At 34.8% G+C, this 22353-nt stretch overlaps 1 protein-coding gene across 2 annotated transcripts in view; it reads left to right on the forward strand.

Annotated features, from left to right (window-relative positions):
- pvalb7 (parvalbumin 7) overlaps positions 1-22353 on the forward strand; it is a 93933-nt gene that overhangs the window by 49232 nt on the left and 22348 nt on the right. The window contains exon 1 of one of the 2 annotated variants that reach the window (XM_052517841.1): positions 2131-2274. The exons of the other annotated variant lie outside the window; for it this stretch is intronic. The gene's annotated coding sequence lies outside the window, so the exon portion shown is untranslated. Of the gene's footprint in view, positions 1-2130; positions 2275-22353 lie in introns of those variants that run through there. 2 annotated transcript variants of the gene reach the window in all.

Genomic DNA, 22353 nt, shown 5'->3' on the forward strand with positions numbered 1-22353 from the left:
AGAGATACAGATTGACAGGGGGAGATAAAGGAGACAGGTAGAGAGAGATACAGATTGACAGGGGGAGATGAAGGAGACAGGTAGAGAGGGAGATGAAAAAAAAAACAAGGACATGTCTAAATGACCCCAAACTTTTGAACGGTAGTGTATATATTATGTAAATAAACCATTTATATACATTTTATATCAGTTCCTTCCAGCTAGGCAGAGAGGGTGTAGAAACAGGTTACCAAGCAGACTGCAGAAACAGGTTACCAAGCAGACTGCAGAAACAGGCTACCAAGAAGATTGCAGAAACAGGCTACCAAGAATATTGCAGAAACAGGCTACCAAGAAGATTGCAGAAACAGGCTACCAAGCAGATTGCAGAAACAGGCTACCAAGAAGATTGCAGAAACAGGCTACCAAGCACACTGCAGAAACAGGCTACCAAGGTCAGCTGTATTTTCTTTGATTACTAGATTTCTTGAGTTATCAGACTATCAGACTATTTTAAATCAGACTATTTTGAGGGAGTATGCGATCACACTCATTCGGGTCACCTAGCCAAATTCAGCTAGCCGCCAGCAGAACCGAAGAATGTGGAACCCTTGAGCGAAAGAGAGAGAAGGGGGAGAGAGAGAGAGAGAGAGAGAGAGAGAGAGAGAGAGAGAGAGAGAGAGAGAGAGAGAGAGAGAGAGAGAAAGGGGAGAGAAAGAGAGAGAGAGTGAGGTAGAGAGGTAGAGAGTGAGGGAGAGAGGTAGAGAGTGAGGGAGAGAGGTAGAGGTAGAGAGTGAGGAAGAGAGGGAGAGGTAGAGTGAGAGAGGTAGAGAGGTAGATAGTGAGGGAGAGAGGTAGATAGTGAGGTAAAGAGGTAGATAGTGAGGGAGAGAGGTAGATATTGAGGTAGAGAGGTAGATAGTGAGGTAGAAAGGTAGAGAGGTAGATAGTGAGGTAGCAAGGTAGATAGAGATTGAGGTAGAGTGGTACATAGTGAGGTAGAGAGGTAGATAGTGAGGGAGTGAGGTAGATAGTGAGGAAGAGAGGTAGATAGAGAGGTGGAGGTAGATAGTGAGGGAGTGAGGTAGATAGTGAGGGAGAGAGGTAGATAGTGAGGGAGAGAGGGAGATAGAGAGGTGGAGGTAGATAGTGAGGGAGAGAGGTAGATAGAGAGGTAGAGGGGTAGATAGTGAGGTAGAGAGGTAGATAGTGAGGGAGAGAGGTAGATAGAGAGGTACATAGTGAGGTAGAAAGGTAGAGAGGTAGATAGTGAGGTAGAAAGGTAGAGAGGTAGATAGTGAGGTAGCAAGGTAGAGAGGGAGATAGTGAGGTAGATATTGAGGTAGAGCGGTACATAGTGAGGTAGAGAGGTAGATAGTGAGGGAGTGAGGTAGATAGTGAGGAAGAGAGATAGATAGAGAGGGAGAGAGGTGGAGGTAGATAGTGAGGGAGTGAGGTAGATAGTGAGGGAGAGAGGTAGATAATGAGGGAGAGAGGTAGAGAGGTAGATAGTGAGGGAGAGAGGTAGATAGTGAGGGAGAGAGGTAGATAGAGAGGTAGAGAGGTACATAGTGAGGTAGAAAGGTAGAGGTAGATAGTGAGGTAGAAAGGTAGAGAGGTAGATAGTGATGTAGCAAGGTAGAGAGGTAGATAGTGAGGGAGAGAGGTAGATATTGAGGTAGATAGTGAGGGAGAAAGGTAGAGAGGTAGATAGTGAGGACAGAAAGGTAGAGAGGTAGATAGTGAGGGAGAGAGGTAGAGAGGTAGATAGTGAGGTAGAAAGGTAGAGAGGTAGATAGTGAGGACAGCAAAGAAATGTTTTATTAATAGTAGTGGTTGATTGGTTAGTAATGTTGAGAAAGTGATCGGACCCTAGGGCAGTGTTAGTACGTCATGTCTTGAACCCCTGTCCCTCTCCCATACTCTCCCAAAATAAATGCTAAATAAATAACATTATAAACACCATCTATTACGATAGAGGTGTGTGTGTGTGTGTGTGTGTGTGTGTGTGTGTGTGTGTGTGTGTGTGTGTGTGTGTGTGTGTGTGTGTGTGTGTGTGTGTGTGTGTGTGTGTGTGTGTGTGTGTGTGTGTGTGTGTGTGTGTGTGTGTGTGTGTGTGTGTGTGCCTACATATGTGTGTATGTGTGATATATAAGACTGATAGTGGACACCCCCCTCTCTTACCCTATCTCAACTCCTGCCCCTGTCTCTTTTTCTCCTTCACTTTCTCCCTCACTCTATCCCTCACTCTCTCCATCTCTGTCTCTTTCCAGTGTCTAGTCCCTCACTAGCCAGGTAAGGCTGATCATTGAAAGGTCTGGGTTGTGGGATTGGTTGTCATTGGTTCACGAGACTGGATGTATAATTATTACTAATTCTTATTAATTATTGCAAGCAAATACTGTCTGGTTGGGGTCTGTAGTTAATGCCTGACGTTCAAACTCGCAGAAAAATATTGTTCTTTATTCACTTTACGTTGGTTTGTTTTTGGTCATCTTGTGTTAGAAAAGGATTGTTGTTTTCAGAAGTGTTGGACAGGTTGATATGTAGTATGCTGTGAAGTCAAACAACATGTATAGACAATTCTGGGTAGTGACTCTGTGTTCTTGAATGGCTGGATGTTGGTAGAATTCCATTTTAAAACCTGCAGCTATTCTAAGTCCCAGTTCTGACCCAGACGGAATCCTCAGGATATTTGTAATTCTTAGAATATTCCTGAAACAATGGTTCTAGTATTCTATGGTCTGCTTGGAGATGTCAGTCTACTGTCCACTCAGCCAAAATATGACTGCGTGTGCGACTGTAGACCAAGACACGTGTGTGTGTGTGTGTGTGTGTGTGTGTGTGTGTGTGTGTGTGTGTGTGTGTGTGCGTGCGTGCGTGCGTGCGTGCGTGCGTGCGTGCGTGCGTGCGTGCGTGCGTGCGTGCGTGCGTGCGTGCGTGAGTGAGTGAGTGAGTGAGTGAGTGAGTGACATTATATACTTTAAACCAAGACATGTACGACTCCATGACTCATACAACTGTTATACGTTGTCAAGGTTGAAATATTACCCAGTGCAATACATCATACTCACATACATCATACTCACATACATCATACTCACATACATCATACTCACATACATCATACTCACATACATCATAGTCACATACATCATACTCACATACATCATACTCACATACATCATAGTCACATACATCATACTCACATACATCATACTCACATACATCATACTCACATACATCATACTCACATACATCATACTCACATACATCATAGTCACATACATCATAGTCACATACATCATAGTCACATACATCATACTCACATACATCATAGTCACATACATCATACATCATAGTCACATACATCATAGTCACATACATCATAGTCACATACATCATACTCACATACATCATACTCACATACATCATACTCACATACATCATACTCACATACATCATACTCACATACATCATAGTCACATACATCATACTCACATACATCATAGTCACATACATCATACTCACATACATCATACTCACATACATCATACTCACATACATCATACTCACATACATCATACTCACATACATCATAGTCACATACATCATACTCACATACATCATAACCACATACATCATACTCACATACATCATAGTCACATACATCATACTCACATACATCATATACATCATCATACATCAGTCATACATCATAGTCACATACATCATACATCATACTCACATACATCATACATCATAGTCACATACATCATACTCACATACACATAACCACATCATCAGTCACATACATCATAGTCACATACATCATAGTCACATACATCATAACATACACATACATCATACTCACATACATCATAACCACATACATCATACATCATACTCACATACATCATAGTCACATACATCATAACCACATACATCATAGTCATAGTCACATACATCATAGTCACATACATCATAACCACATACATCATACTCACATACATCATAGTCACATACATCATAACCACATACATCATACTCACATACATCATAGTCACATACATCATACTCACATACATCATAGTCACATACATCATAGTCACATACATCATAGTCACATACATCATAACCACATACATCATACTCACATACATCATAGTCACATACATACATCATAGTCACATACATCATAGTCACATACATCATCATACATCATAGTCACATACATCATAGTCACATACATCATAGTCACATACATCATCATACACATACATCACATACATCATAGTCACATCATCATACATCATCATAGTCACATACATCATAGTCACATACATCATAGTCACATACATCATAGTCACATACATCATAGTCACATACATCATACTCACATACATCATAGTCACATACATCATAGTCACATACATCATAGTCACATACATCATAGTCACATACATCATAGTCACATACATCATAACCACATACATCATACTCACATACATCATAGTCACATATCACATACATCTCACATACATCATAGTCACATACATCATCACATCATCACTCACATACATCATATAGTCATCATACATCATAGTCACATACATCATAGTCACATACATCATAGTCACATACATCATATACATCATACATCACATACATCATAGTCATCATAGTCATACATCATAGTCACATACATCATAGTCACATACATCATAGTCACATACATCATAGTCACATACATCATACATCATCATAGTCACATACATCATAGTCACATACATCATAGTCACATACATCATACATCATAGTCACATACATCATAGTCACATACATCATACTCACATACATCATAGTCACATACATCATACTCACATACATCATAGTCACATACATCATAGTCACATACATCATAGTCACATACATCATCACATACATCATACATACATCATAGTCACATACATCATAGTCACATACATCATAGTCACATACATCATAGTCACATACATCATAGTCACATACATCATACATACATCATAGTCACATACATCATAGTCACATACATCATAGTCACATACATCATACTCACATACATCATAGTCACATACATCATACTCACATACATCATACTCACATACATCATATCACATACACATCACATACATCATAGTCACATACATCATAGTCACATACATCATAGTCACATACATCATACATCACATACATCATAGTCACATACATCATATCACATACATCATAGTCACATACATCATAGTCACATACATCACATACATCATAGTCACATACATCATATCTCACATACATCATACTCACATACATCATAGTCACATACATCATAGTCACATACATCATAGTCACATACATCATACTCACATCACATCATACCACATACATCATAGTCACATACATCATCATACAGTCACATACATCATAGTCACATACATCATAGTCACATACATCACATAGTCACATACATCATAGTCACATACATCATACTCACATACATCATAGTCACATACATCATAGTCACATACATCATCACATACATCATAGTCACATACATCATAGTCACATACATCATAGTCACATACATCATAGTCACATACATCATAGTCACATACATCATAGTCACATACATCATAGTCACATACATCATAGTCACATACATCATAGTCACATACATCATAGTCACATACATCATAGTCACATACATCATACATCACATCACATACATCATAGTCACATACATCATAGTCACATACATCACATCACATACATCATAGTCACATACATCACATCATACATCACATACATCATAGTCACATACATCATAGTCACATACATCATAGTCACATACATCATAGTCACATATATCATAGTCACATACATCATACTCACATACATCATAGTCACATACATCATAGTCACATACATCATAGTCACATACATCATAACCACATACATCATAGTCACATACATCATACTCACATACATCATAGTCACATACATCATACTCACATACATCATTGTCACATACATCATACATCATAGTCACATACATCATACTCACATACATCATAGTCACATACATCATAGTCACATACATCATAGTCACATACATCATAGTCACATACATCATACTCACATACATCATAGTCACATACATCATAGTCACATACATCATACTCACATACATCATAGTCACATACATCATACTCACATACATCATAGTCACATACATCATAGTCACATACATCATCACATACATAGTCACATACATCATAGTCACATACATCATAGTCACATACATCATAGTCACATACATCATAGTCACATACATCATCATCACCATCACATACATAGTCATCATACTCACATACATCATAGTCACATACATCATAGTCACATACATCATAGTCACATACATCATAGTCACATACATCATAGTCACATACATCATAGTCACATACATCAAAGTCACATACATCATAGTCACATACATCAGTCACATACATCATAGTCACATACATCAGTCACATACATCATAGTCACATACATCATAGTCACATACATCATACTCACATACATCATACTCACATACATCATAGTCACATACATCATAGTCACATACATCATAGTCACATACATCATAGTCACATACATCAGTCACATACATCATAGTCACATACATCAGTCACATACATCATAACAACATACATCATAGTCACATACATCATAGTCACATACATCATACTCACATACATCATACTCACATACATCATAGTCACATACATCATAGTCACATACATCATACTCACATACATCATAGTCACATACATCATAGTCACATACATCATAGTCACATACATCATATAGTCACATACATCATAGTCACATACATCATAGTCACATACATCATAGTCACATACATCATAGTCACATACATCATCATACATCATAGTCACATACATCATAGTCACATACATCATAGTCACATACATCATACATCACATCATACATCATCACATACATCACATACATCATAACCACATACATCATAGTCACATACATCATAGTCACATACATCATAGTCACATACATCATAGTCACATACATCATACTCACATACATCATCACATACATCATCATATCATAGTCACATACATCATAGTCACATACATCATAGTCACATACATCATAGTCACATACATCATACATACATCATACATCATCATAGTCACATACATCATAGTCACATACATCATAGTCACATACATCATAGTCACATACATCATCACATACATCATAGTCACATACATCATAGTCACATACATCATAGTCACATACATCATAGTCACATACATCATAGTCACATACATCATAGTCACATACATCATAGTCACATACATCATATCATACATCATAGTCACATACATCATAGTCACATACATCATAGTCACATACATCATAGTCACATACATCATAGTCACATACATCATAGTCACATACATCATAGTCACATACATCATAGTCACATACATCATAGTCACATACATCATAGTCACATACATCATAGTCACATACATCATAGTCACATACATCATAGTCACATACATCATAGTCACATACATAGATCATAGTCACATACATCATAGTCACATACATCATAGTCACATACATCATAGTCACATACATCATAGTCACATACATCATAGTCACATACATCATCACATACATCATAGTCACATACATCATACATCACATACATCATAGTCACATACATCATAGTCACATACATCATAGTCACATACATCATAGTCACATACATCATAGTCACATACATCATAGTCACATACATCATAGTCACATACATCATAGTCACATACATCATAGTCACATACATCATACATCATAGTCACATACATCATAGTCACATACATCATAGTCACATACATCATCACATACATCATAGTCACATACATCATAGTCACATACATCATAGTCACATACATCATAGTCACATACATCATAGTCACATACATCATAGTCACATACATCATAGTCACATACATCATCACATACATCAGTCACATACATCATAGTCACATACATCATAGTCACATACATCATAGTCACATACATCATAGTCACATACATCAGTCACATACATCATAGTCACATACATCATAGTCACATATCATCATACATCATAGTCACATACATCATAGTCACATACATCATAACCACATACATCATAGTCACATACATCATAGTCACATACATCATAGTCACATACATCATAGTCACATACATCATAGTCACATACATCATACATCAGTCACATACATCATAGTCACATACATCATAGTCACATACATCATAGTCACATACATCATAGTCACATACATCATAGTCACATACATCATAGTCACATACATCATCATACATCATCACATACATCATAGTCACATACATCATCACATACATCATAGTCACATACATCATAACCACACATACATCATAGTCACATACATCATAGTCACATACATCATAGTCACATACATCAGTCACATACATCATAGTCACATCATCATAGTCATACATCATCACATACATCATAGTCACATACATCATAGTCACATACATCATAGTCACATACATCATAGTCACATACATCATAGTCACATACATCATAGTCACATACATCATAGTCACATACATCATAGTCACATACATCACATACATCATAGTCACATACATCATAGTCACATACATCATAGTCACATCATCACATACATCATAGTCACATACATCATAGTCACATACATCATAGTCACATACATCATAGTCACATACATCATAGTCACATACATCATAGTCACATACATCATAGTCACATACATCATAGTCACATACATCATAGTCACATACATCATAGTCACATACATCATAGTCACATACATCATAGTCACATACATCATAGTCACATACATCATCACATACATCATAGTCACATACATCATAGTCACATACATCATACATCATCACATACATCATAGTCACATACATCATAGTCACATACATCATAGTCACATACATCATATCACATACATCATAGTCACATACATCATACTCACATACATCATAGTCACATACATCAGTCACATACATCATAGTCACATACATCATAGTCACATACATCATAGTCACATACATCATAGTCACATACATCATACTCACATACATCATAGTCACATACATCATAGTCACATACATCATAGTCACATACATCATAGTCACATACATCATAGTCACATACATCATAGTCACATACATCATAGTCACATACATCATAGTCACATACATCATAGTCACATACATCATAGTCACATACATCATAGTCACATACATCATAGTCACATACATCATAGTCACATACATCATAGTCACATACATCATAGTCACATACATCATACTCACATACATCATAGTCACATACATCACATACATCATAGTCACATACATCATAGTCACATACATCATAGTCACATACATCATAGTCACATACATCATCATACATCACATACATCATAGTCACATACATCATACTCACATACATCATAGTCACATACATCATAGTCACATACATCATAGTCACATACATCATATCATACATCATAGTCACATACATCATACTCACATACATCATAGTCACATAGTCACATACATCATAGTCACATACATCAGTCACATACATCATAGTCACATACATCATACTCACATACATCATACATCATAGTCACATACATCATATCATACATCATAGTCACATACATCATAGTCACATACATCATAGTCACATACATCATAGTCACATACATCATAGTCACATACATCATAGTCACATACATCATAGTCACATACATCATAGTCACATACATCATAGTCACATACATCATACTCACATACATCATAGTCACATACATCATAGTCACATACATCATAGTCACATACATCATAGTCACATACATCATAGTCACATACATCATAGTCACATACATCATAGTCACATACATCATAGTCACATACATCATAGTCACATACATCATAGTCATCATACACATCATACATCAACCACATACATCATAGTCACATACATCATAGTCACATACATCATAGTCACATACATCATACATCATAGTCACATACATCATAGTCACATACATCATAGTCACATACATCATCATATCATAGTCACATACATCATAGTCACATACATCATAGTCACATACATCATAGTCACATACATCATAGTCACATACATCATAGTCACATACATCATAGTCACATATCATCATACATCATAGTCACATACATCATAGTCACATACATCATACTCACATACATCATAGTCACATCACATACATCATAGTCACATACATCATAGTCACATACATCATAGTCACATACATCATACATACATCAGTCACATACATCACATACATCATAGTCACATACATCATAGTCACATACATCATAGTCACATACATCATAGTCACATCATAGTCACATACATCATAGTCACATACATCATAGTCACATACATCATAGTCACATACATCATAGTCACATACATCATAGTCACATACATCATACATCAGTCACATACATCATACATCCACATACATCATAGTCACATACATCATAGTCACATACATCATCATAGTCACATACATCATAGTCACATCATCATACATCATATCACATACATCATAGTCACATACATCATAGTCACATACATCATAATCACATACATCATAGTCACATACATCATAGTCACATACATCATAGTCACATACATCATAGTCACATACATCATAGTCACATACATCATAGTCACATACATCATAGTCACATACATCATAGTCACATACATCATAGTCACATACATCATAGTCACATACATCATAACCACATACATCATAGTCACATACATCATAGTCACATACATCATAGTCACATACATCATAGTCACATACATCATAGTCACATACATCATAGTCACATACATCATAGTCACATACATCATAGTCACATACATCATAGTCACATACATCATAGTCACATACATCATAGTCATACATCATAGTCACATACATCATAGTCACATACATCATAACCACATACATCATACTCACATACATCATCACATACATCATAGTCACATACATCATAGTCACATACATCATAGTCACATACACATACATCATAGTCACATACATCATAGTCACATACATCATAGTCACATACATCATAGTCACATACATCATAGTCACATACATCATACATACATCATACATCATAGTCACATACATCATAGTCACATACATCACATACATCATAGTCACATACATCATAGTCACATACATCATAGTCACATCATCATACATCATCATAGTCACATACATCATAGTCACATACATCATAGTCACATACATCATAGTCACATACATCATAGTCACATACATCATAGTCACATACATCATAGTCACATACATCATACATCATCATCACATACATCATACTCACATACATCATAGTCACATACATCATAGTCACATACATCATAGTCACATACATCATAGTCACATACATCATCACATCACATACATCATAGTCACATACATCATAGTCACATACATCATAGTCACATACATCATAGTCACATACATCATAGTCACATACATCATAGTCACATACATCATAGTCACATACATCATCATACATCATACTCACATACATCATCATCATACATACATCACATACATCATAGTCACATACATCATCATGAGTCACATACATCATAGTCACATACATCATCACATCATCATAGTCACATACATCATAGTCACATACATCATAGTCACATACATCATAGTCACATACATCATAGTCACATACATCACATCACATACATCATATCACATACATCATAGTCACATACATCATAGTCACATACATCATAGTCACATACATCATAGTCACATACATCATAGTCACATACATCATAGTCACATACATCATACTCACATACATCATAGTCACATACATCATACATCATAGTCACATACATCATAGTCACATACATCATAGTCACATACATCATAGTCACATACATCATAGTCACATACACATCATCATAGTCACATACATCATAGTCACATACATCATCATACATCACATACATCATAGTCACATACATCATAGTCACATACATCATACATCATCAGTCACATACATCATAGTCACATCATCATACATCATAGTCACATACATCATAGTCACATACATCATAGTCACATACATCATAGTCACATACATCATAGTCACATACATCACCACATACATCATAGTCACATCATAGTCACATACATCATAGTCACATACATCATAGTCACATACATCATACTCACATACATCATAGTCACATACATCATAGTCACATACATCATAGTCACATACATCATAGTCACATACATCATAGTCACATACATCATAACCACATACATCATACTCACATACATCATAGTCACATACATCATACTCACATACATCATAGTCACATATATCATAGTCACATACATCATACTCACATACATCATAGTCACATACATCATAGTCACATACATCATAGTCACATACATCATACTCACATACATCATACTCACATACATCATAGTCACATACATCATAGTCACATACATCATAGTCACATACATCATAGTCACATACATCATAGTCACATACATCATAGTCACATACATCATAGTCACATACATCATACTCACATACATCATAGTCACATACATCATAGTCACATACATCATAGTCACATACATCATACATCATAGTCACATACATCATAGTCACATACATCATAGTCACATACATCATAGTCACATACATCATAGTCACATACATCATAGTCACATACATCATAGTCACATACATCATAACCACATACATCATAGTCACATACATCATAGTCACATACATCATAGTCACATACATCATAGTCACATACATCATAGTCACATACATCATAGTCACATACATCATAGTCACATACATCATAGTCACATACATCATAGTCACATACATCAGTCACATACATCATAGTCACATACATCAGTCACATACATCATAGTCACATACATCATAGTCACATACATCATAGTCACATACATCATAGTCACATACATCATAGTCACATACATCATACTCACATACATCATAGTCACATACATCATAGTCACATACATCATAGTCACGTACATCATAGTCACATACATCATAACCACATACATCATAGTCACATACATCATACATCATAGTCACATACATCATAGTCACATACATCATACATCATAGTCACATACATCATAGTCACATACATCATACATCATAGTCACATACATCATACATCATAGTCACATACATCATAGTCACATACATCATACATCATAGTCACATACATCATAGTCACATACATCATAGTCACATACATCATACATCATAGTCACATACATCATAGTCACATACATCATAACCACATACATCATACTCACATACATCATAGTCACATACATCATAGTCACATACATCATAGTCACATACATCATACTCACATACATCATAGTCACATACATCATAGTCACATACATCACATACATCATAGTCACATACATCATAGTCACATCATCATACATCATAGTCACATACATCATAGTCACATACATACATCAGTCACATACATCATAACCACATACATCATAGTCACATACATCATAGTCACATACATCATAGTCACATACATCATAACCACATACATCATAGTCACATACATCATAGTCACATACATCATAGTCACATACATCATAGTCACATACATCATAGTCACATACATCATAGTCACATACATCATACTCACATACATCATAGTCACATACATCATACTCACGTACATCATAGTCACATACATCATACATCATAGTCACATACATCATAGTCACATACATCATAACCACATACATCATACTCACATACATCATAGTCACATACATCATACTCACATACATCATAGTCACATATATCATAGTCACATACATCATACTCACATACATCATAGTCACATACATCATAGTCACATACATCATAGTCACATACATCATAGTCACATACATCATAGTCACATACATCATACTCACATACATCATAGTCACATACACATCATACATCATAGTCACATACATCACATACATCATAGTCACATACATCATCACATCACATCATCAGTCACATACATCATAGTCACATACATCAGTCACATACATCATAGTCACATACATCACATACATCATAGTCACATACATCATAGTCACATACATCATAGTCACATACATCATAGTCACATACATCATAGTCACATACATCATAGTCACATACATCATAGTCACATACATCATACATCATCACATACATCATAGTCACATACATCATAGTCACATACATCATACATCATACATCATAGTCACATACATCATAGTCACATACATCATAGTCACATACATCATAGTCACATACATCATAGTCACATACATCAGTAGTCACATACATCATAGTCACATACATCATAGTCACATACATCATAGTACATCATACATCATAGTCACATACATCATAGTCACATACATCATAGTCACATACATCATAGTCACATACATCATAGTCACATACATCATAGTCACATCATACATCATACATACATCATAGTCATACATACATCATAGTCACATACATCATAGTCACATACATCATACTCACATACATCATAGTCACATACATCATAGTCACATACATCATAGTCACATACATCATAGTCACATACATCATAGTCACATACATCATACTCACATACATCATAGTCACATACATCATAGTCACATACATCATATCACATACATCATAGTCACATACATCATAGTCACATACATCATAGTCACATACATCATATACATACACATACATCATAGTCACATACATCAGTCACATACATCATACATCATAGTCACATACATCATAGTCACATACATCATAGTCATCATCATACATCATAGTCACATACATCATAGTCACATACATCATAGTCACATCAGTCACATCATAGTCACATACATCATAGTCACATACATCATAACCACATACATCATACTCACATACATCATAGTCACATACATCACCACATACATCATAGTCACATACATCATAGTCACATACATCACATACACATCATACATCTCACATACATCATAGTCACATACATCATCATAGTCACATACATCATAGTCACATACATCATATCATAGTCACATACATCATAGTCATCATACATCATAGTCACATACATCATACTCACATACATCATAGTCACATACATCATAACCACATACATCACATACATCATAGTCACATACATCATAGTCACATACATCATAGTCACATACATCATAGTCACATACATCATAGTCACATACATCCACATACATCAGTCACATACATCATATCACATCATAGTCACATACATCATAGTCACATACATCATAGTCACATACATCATCACATACATCATAGTCACATACATCATAGTCACATACATCATATCACATCATCATAACCACATACATCATAGTCACATACATCATAGTCACATACATCATAGTCACATACATCATAGTCACATACATCATATCACTACATCATCACATCATAGTCACATACATCATACTCACATACATCATAGTCACACATACATCATAGTCACATACATCATAGTCACATACATCATAGTCACATACATCAACCACATACATCATAGTCACATACATCATAGTCACATACATCATATCACATACATCATAGTCACATACATCATACTCACATACATCATAGTCACATACATCATAGTCACATACATCATAGTCACATACATCATAGTCACATACATCATAGTCACATACATCATAGTCACATACATCATATAGTCACATCACATACATCATAGTCACATACATCATAGTCACATACATCATAGTCACATACATCATAGTCACATACATCATAGTCACATACATCATAGTCACATACATCATAGTCACATCATCATAGTCACATCATCAGTCACATACATCATAGTCACATACATCATAGTCACATACATCATAGTCACATACATCATATCTCACATACATCATAGTCACATACATCATAGTCACATACATCATAGTCACATACATCATAGTCACATATCATAGTCATACATCATACATCACATACATCATAGTCACATACATCATAGTCACATACATCATAGTCACATACATAGTCACATACATCATAGTCACATACATCATATACATACATCATAGTCACATACATCATAGTCACATACATCATAGTCACATACATCATAGTCACATACATCATAGTCACATACATCATAGTCACATACATCATAGTCACATACATCATAGTCACATACATCATAGTCACATACATCATAGTCACATACATCATAGTCACATACATCATACATCACATACATATCATAGTCACATACATCATAGTCACATACATCATAGTCACATACATCATAGTCACATACATCATAGTCACATACATCATAGTCACATACATCATAGTCACATACATCATAGTCACATACATCATAGTCACATACATCATAGTCACATACATCATAGTCATCATACATCATCAGTCACATACATCATAGTCACATACATCATAGTCACATACATCATAGTCACATACATCATAGTCACATACATCATAACATACATCATAGTCACATCATAGTCACATACATCATCACATACACATACACATCATAACCACATACATCAGTCACATACATCATAGTCACATACATCATAGTCACATACATCATAGTCACATACATCCACATACATCATATCACATACATCATAGTCACATACATCATAGTCACATACATCATAGTCACATCATCAGTCACATACATCATCACATACATCATAGTCACATACATCATAGTCACATACATCATATCATACATCATAGTCACATACATCATAGTCACATACACATAGTCACATACATCATAGTCACATACATCATCATACTCACATACATACATCATAGTCACATACATCATAGTCACATACATACATCATAGTCACATACATCATAGTCACATACATCATACATCATAGTCACATACATCATAGTCACATACATCATAGTCACATACATCATAGTCACATACATCATACCACATACATCATAGTCACATATCATAGTCACATACATCATATCACATCATAGTCACATACATCATACTCACATACATCATAGTCACATACATCACATACATCATAGTCACATACATCATAGTCACATACATCATAGTCACATACATCATAGTCACATACATCATAGTCACATACATCATAGTCACATACATCATCATATCATAGTCACATACATCATAGTCACATACATCATAACCACATACATCATACTCACATACATCATACTCACATACATCATAGTCACATATATCATAGTCACATACATCATAGTCACATACATCATAGTCACATACATCATAACCACATACATCATACTCACATACATCATAGTCACATACATCATAGTCACATACATCATAGTCACATACATCATAGTCACATACATCATAGTCACATACATCATAACCACATACATCATAGTCACATACATCATAGTCACATACATCATAGTCACATACATCATAACCACATACATCATAGTCACATACATCATAGTCACATACATCATATCATCACATATCATCACATCATAGTCACATACATCATAGTCACATACATCATCACATACATCATAGTCACATACATCATAGTCACATACATCATAGTCACATACATCATAGTCACATACATCATAGTCACATACATCATAGTCACATACATCATAGTCACATACATCATAGTCACATACATCATAGTCACATACATCATAGTCACATACATCATAGTCACATACATCATAGTCACATACATCATAGTCACATACATCATAGTCACATACATCATAGTCACATACATCATAGTCACATACATCATAGTCACATCATAGTCACATACATCATAGTCACATACATCATACTCACATACATCATCACATACATCATAGTCACATACATCATAGTCACATACATCATAGTCACATACATCATAGTCACATACATCATACTCACATACATCATAGTCACATCATAGTCACATACATCATAGTCACATACATCATAGTCATACATCATAGTCACATACATCATAGTCACATACATCATAGTCACATACATCATAGTCACATACATCATCATAGTCACATACATCATAGTCACATCATCAGTCACATACATCATAGTCACATACATCATAGTCACATACATCATAGTCACATACATCATAGTCACATACATCATAGTCACATCACATCATACATCATAGTCACATACATCATAGTCACATACATCATAACCACATACATCATCACTCATCAGTACATCATAGTCACATACATCATAGTCACATACATCATAGTCACATACATCATAGTCACATACATCATACTCACATACATCATAGTCACATACATCATAGTCATCATACATCATAGTCACATACATCATAGTCACATACATCATAGTCACATACATCATACTCACATACATCATAGTCACATACATCAGTCACATCATCATAGTATCATAGTCACATACATCATAGTCACATACATCATAGTCACATACATCTCACATACATCATACTCACATACATCATAGTCACATACATCATAGTCACATACATCATACATCACATACATCATAGTCACATACATCATAGTCACATATCATCATACATCATAGTCACATACATCATACTCACATACATCATAGTCACATACATCATAGTCACATCATCATACATCATCATACTCACATACATCACATACATCATAGTCACATACATCATACTCACATACATCATAGTCACATACATCATAGTCACATACATCATAGTCACATACATCATAGTCACATCACATACATCAGTCACATACATCATAGTCACATACATCATAGTCACATACATCATACATCATAGTCACATACATCAGTCACATACATCATAGTCACATACATCATAACCACATACATCATAGTCACATACATCATAGTCACATACATCATAACCACATACATCATAGTCACATACATCATAGTCACATACATCATAGTCACATACATCATAGTCACATACATCATAGTCACATACATCATAGTCACATACATCATAGTCACATACATCATAGTCACATACATCATAGTCACATACATCATAACCACATACATCATAGTCACATACATCATACTCATATACATCATAGTCACATACATCATACTCACGTACATCATAGTCACATACATCATACATCATAGTCACATACATCATAGTCACATACATCATAGTCACATACATCATAGTCACATACATCATAGTCACATACATCATAGTCACATACATCATAGTCACATACATCATAGTCACATACATCATCATACATCATACTCACATACATCATAGTCACATACATCATAGTCACATACATCATAGTCACATACATCATAACCACATACATCATAGTCACATACATCATAACCACATACATCATACTCACATACATCATAGTCACATACATCATACTCACATACATCATAGTCACATATATCATAGTCACATACATCATACTCACATACATCATAGTCACATACATCATAACCACATACATCATACATCATACTCACATACATCATAGTCACATATATCATAGTCACATACATCATACTCACATACATCATAGTCATCATCACATACATCATAGTCACATACATCATACATCATACCACATACATCATAGTCACATACATCATAGTCACATACATCATAGTCACATACATCATAGTCACATCACATACATCAGTCACATACATCATAGTCACATACATCATAGTCACATACATCATAGTCACATACATCATAGTCACATACATCATAGTCACATACATCATAGTCACATACATCATACATCACATACATCATATCACATACATCATAGTCACATACATCATAGTCACATACATCATAGTCACATACATAGTCACATACATCATCACATACATCATAGTCACATACATAGTCACATACATCATAGTCACATACATCATAGTCACATACATCATAGTCACATACATCATAGTCACATACATCATAGTCACATACATCATAGTCACATACATCATAGTCACATACATCATCATACATCATACTCACATACATCATAGTCACATACATCATAGTACATCATAGTACATCATAGTCACATACATCATAGTCACATACATCATAGTCACATACATCATAGTCACATACATCATCACATACATCATAGTCACATCATAGTCACATACATCATAGTCACATACATCATAGTCACATACATCATAACTCACATACATCATAGTCACATACATCATAGTCACATACATCATAGTCACATCATCAGTCACATACATCATAGTCACATACATCACATACATCATAGTCACATACATCATAGTCACATACATCATAACCACATACATCATAGTCACATACATCATAGTCACATACATCATAACCACATACATCATAGTCACATACATCATAGTCACATACATCATAGTCACATACATCATAGTCACATACATCATAACCACATACATCATAGTCACATACATCATACTCACATACATCATAGTCACATACATCATAGTCACATACATCATACATCATAGTCACATACATCATAGTCACATACATCATACATCATAGTCACATACATCATAGTCACATACATCATAGTCACATACATCATACATCATAGTCACATACATCATAGTCACATACATCATAACCACATACATCATACTCACATACATCATAGTCACATACATCATAGTCACATATATCATAGTCACATACATCATACTCACATACATCATAGTCACATACATCATAGTCACATACATCATAGTCACATACATCATAGTCACATACATCATAACATACACATCACATCATATAGTCACATATCATCATACATCATAGTCACATACATCATAGTCACATACATCATAGTCACATACATCATAGTCACATACATCATAGTCACATACACATCATATCATAGTCACATCATAGTCACATACATCATAGTCACATACATCATACATCATAGTCACATACATCATAGTCACATACATCATAGTCACATACATCATAGTCACATACATCATAGTCACATACATCATAGTCACATACATCATAGTCACATACATCATACATCATAGTCACATACATCATAGTCACATACATCATAGTCACATACATCATACATCATAGTCACATACATCATAGTCACATACATCATAGTCACATACATCATAATCACATACATCATACTCACATACATCATAGTCACATACATCATAGTCACATATATCATAGTCACATACATCATAGTCACATACATCATAACCACATACATCATACATCATACTCACATACATCATAGTCACATATATCATAGTCACATACATCATAGTCACATACATCATAACCACATACATCATACTCACATACATCATAGTCACATACATCATAGTCACATATATCATAGTCACATACATCATACTCACATACATCATAGTCACATACATCACATACATCATACATCATACATCATAGTCACATACATCATAGTCACATACATCATAGTCACATACATCATAGTCACATACATCATACCACATACATCATAGTCACCACATACATCATCATAGTCACATACATCATAGTCACATACATCATACATCATAGTCACATACATCATAGTCACATACATCATAGTCACATACATCATAGTCACATACATCATAGTCACATCATCATACATCATAGTCACATACATCATAGTCACATACATCATCATAACCACATACATCATAGTCATCATACATCACATCAGTCACATACATCATAGTCACATACATCATACATCATAGTCACATACATCATAGTCACATACATCATATCATCACATACATCATAGTCACATACATCATAG

Source organism: Oncorhynchus keta, unplaced genomic scaffold, assembly GCF_023373465.1.
Source record: "Oncorhynchus keta strain PuntledgeMale-10-30-2019 unplaced genomic scaffold, Oket_V2 Un_scaffold_984_pilon_pilon, whole genome shotgun sequence".
In the NCBI taxonomy this organism is placed as follows: Eukaryota; Metazoa; Chordata; class Actinopteri; order Salmoniformes; family Salmonidae; genus Oncorhynchus; species Oncorhynchus keta.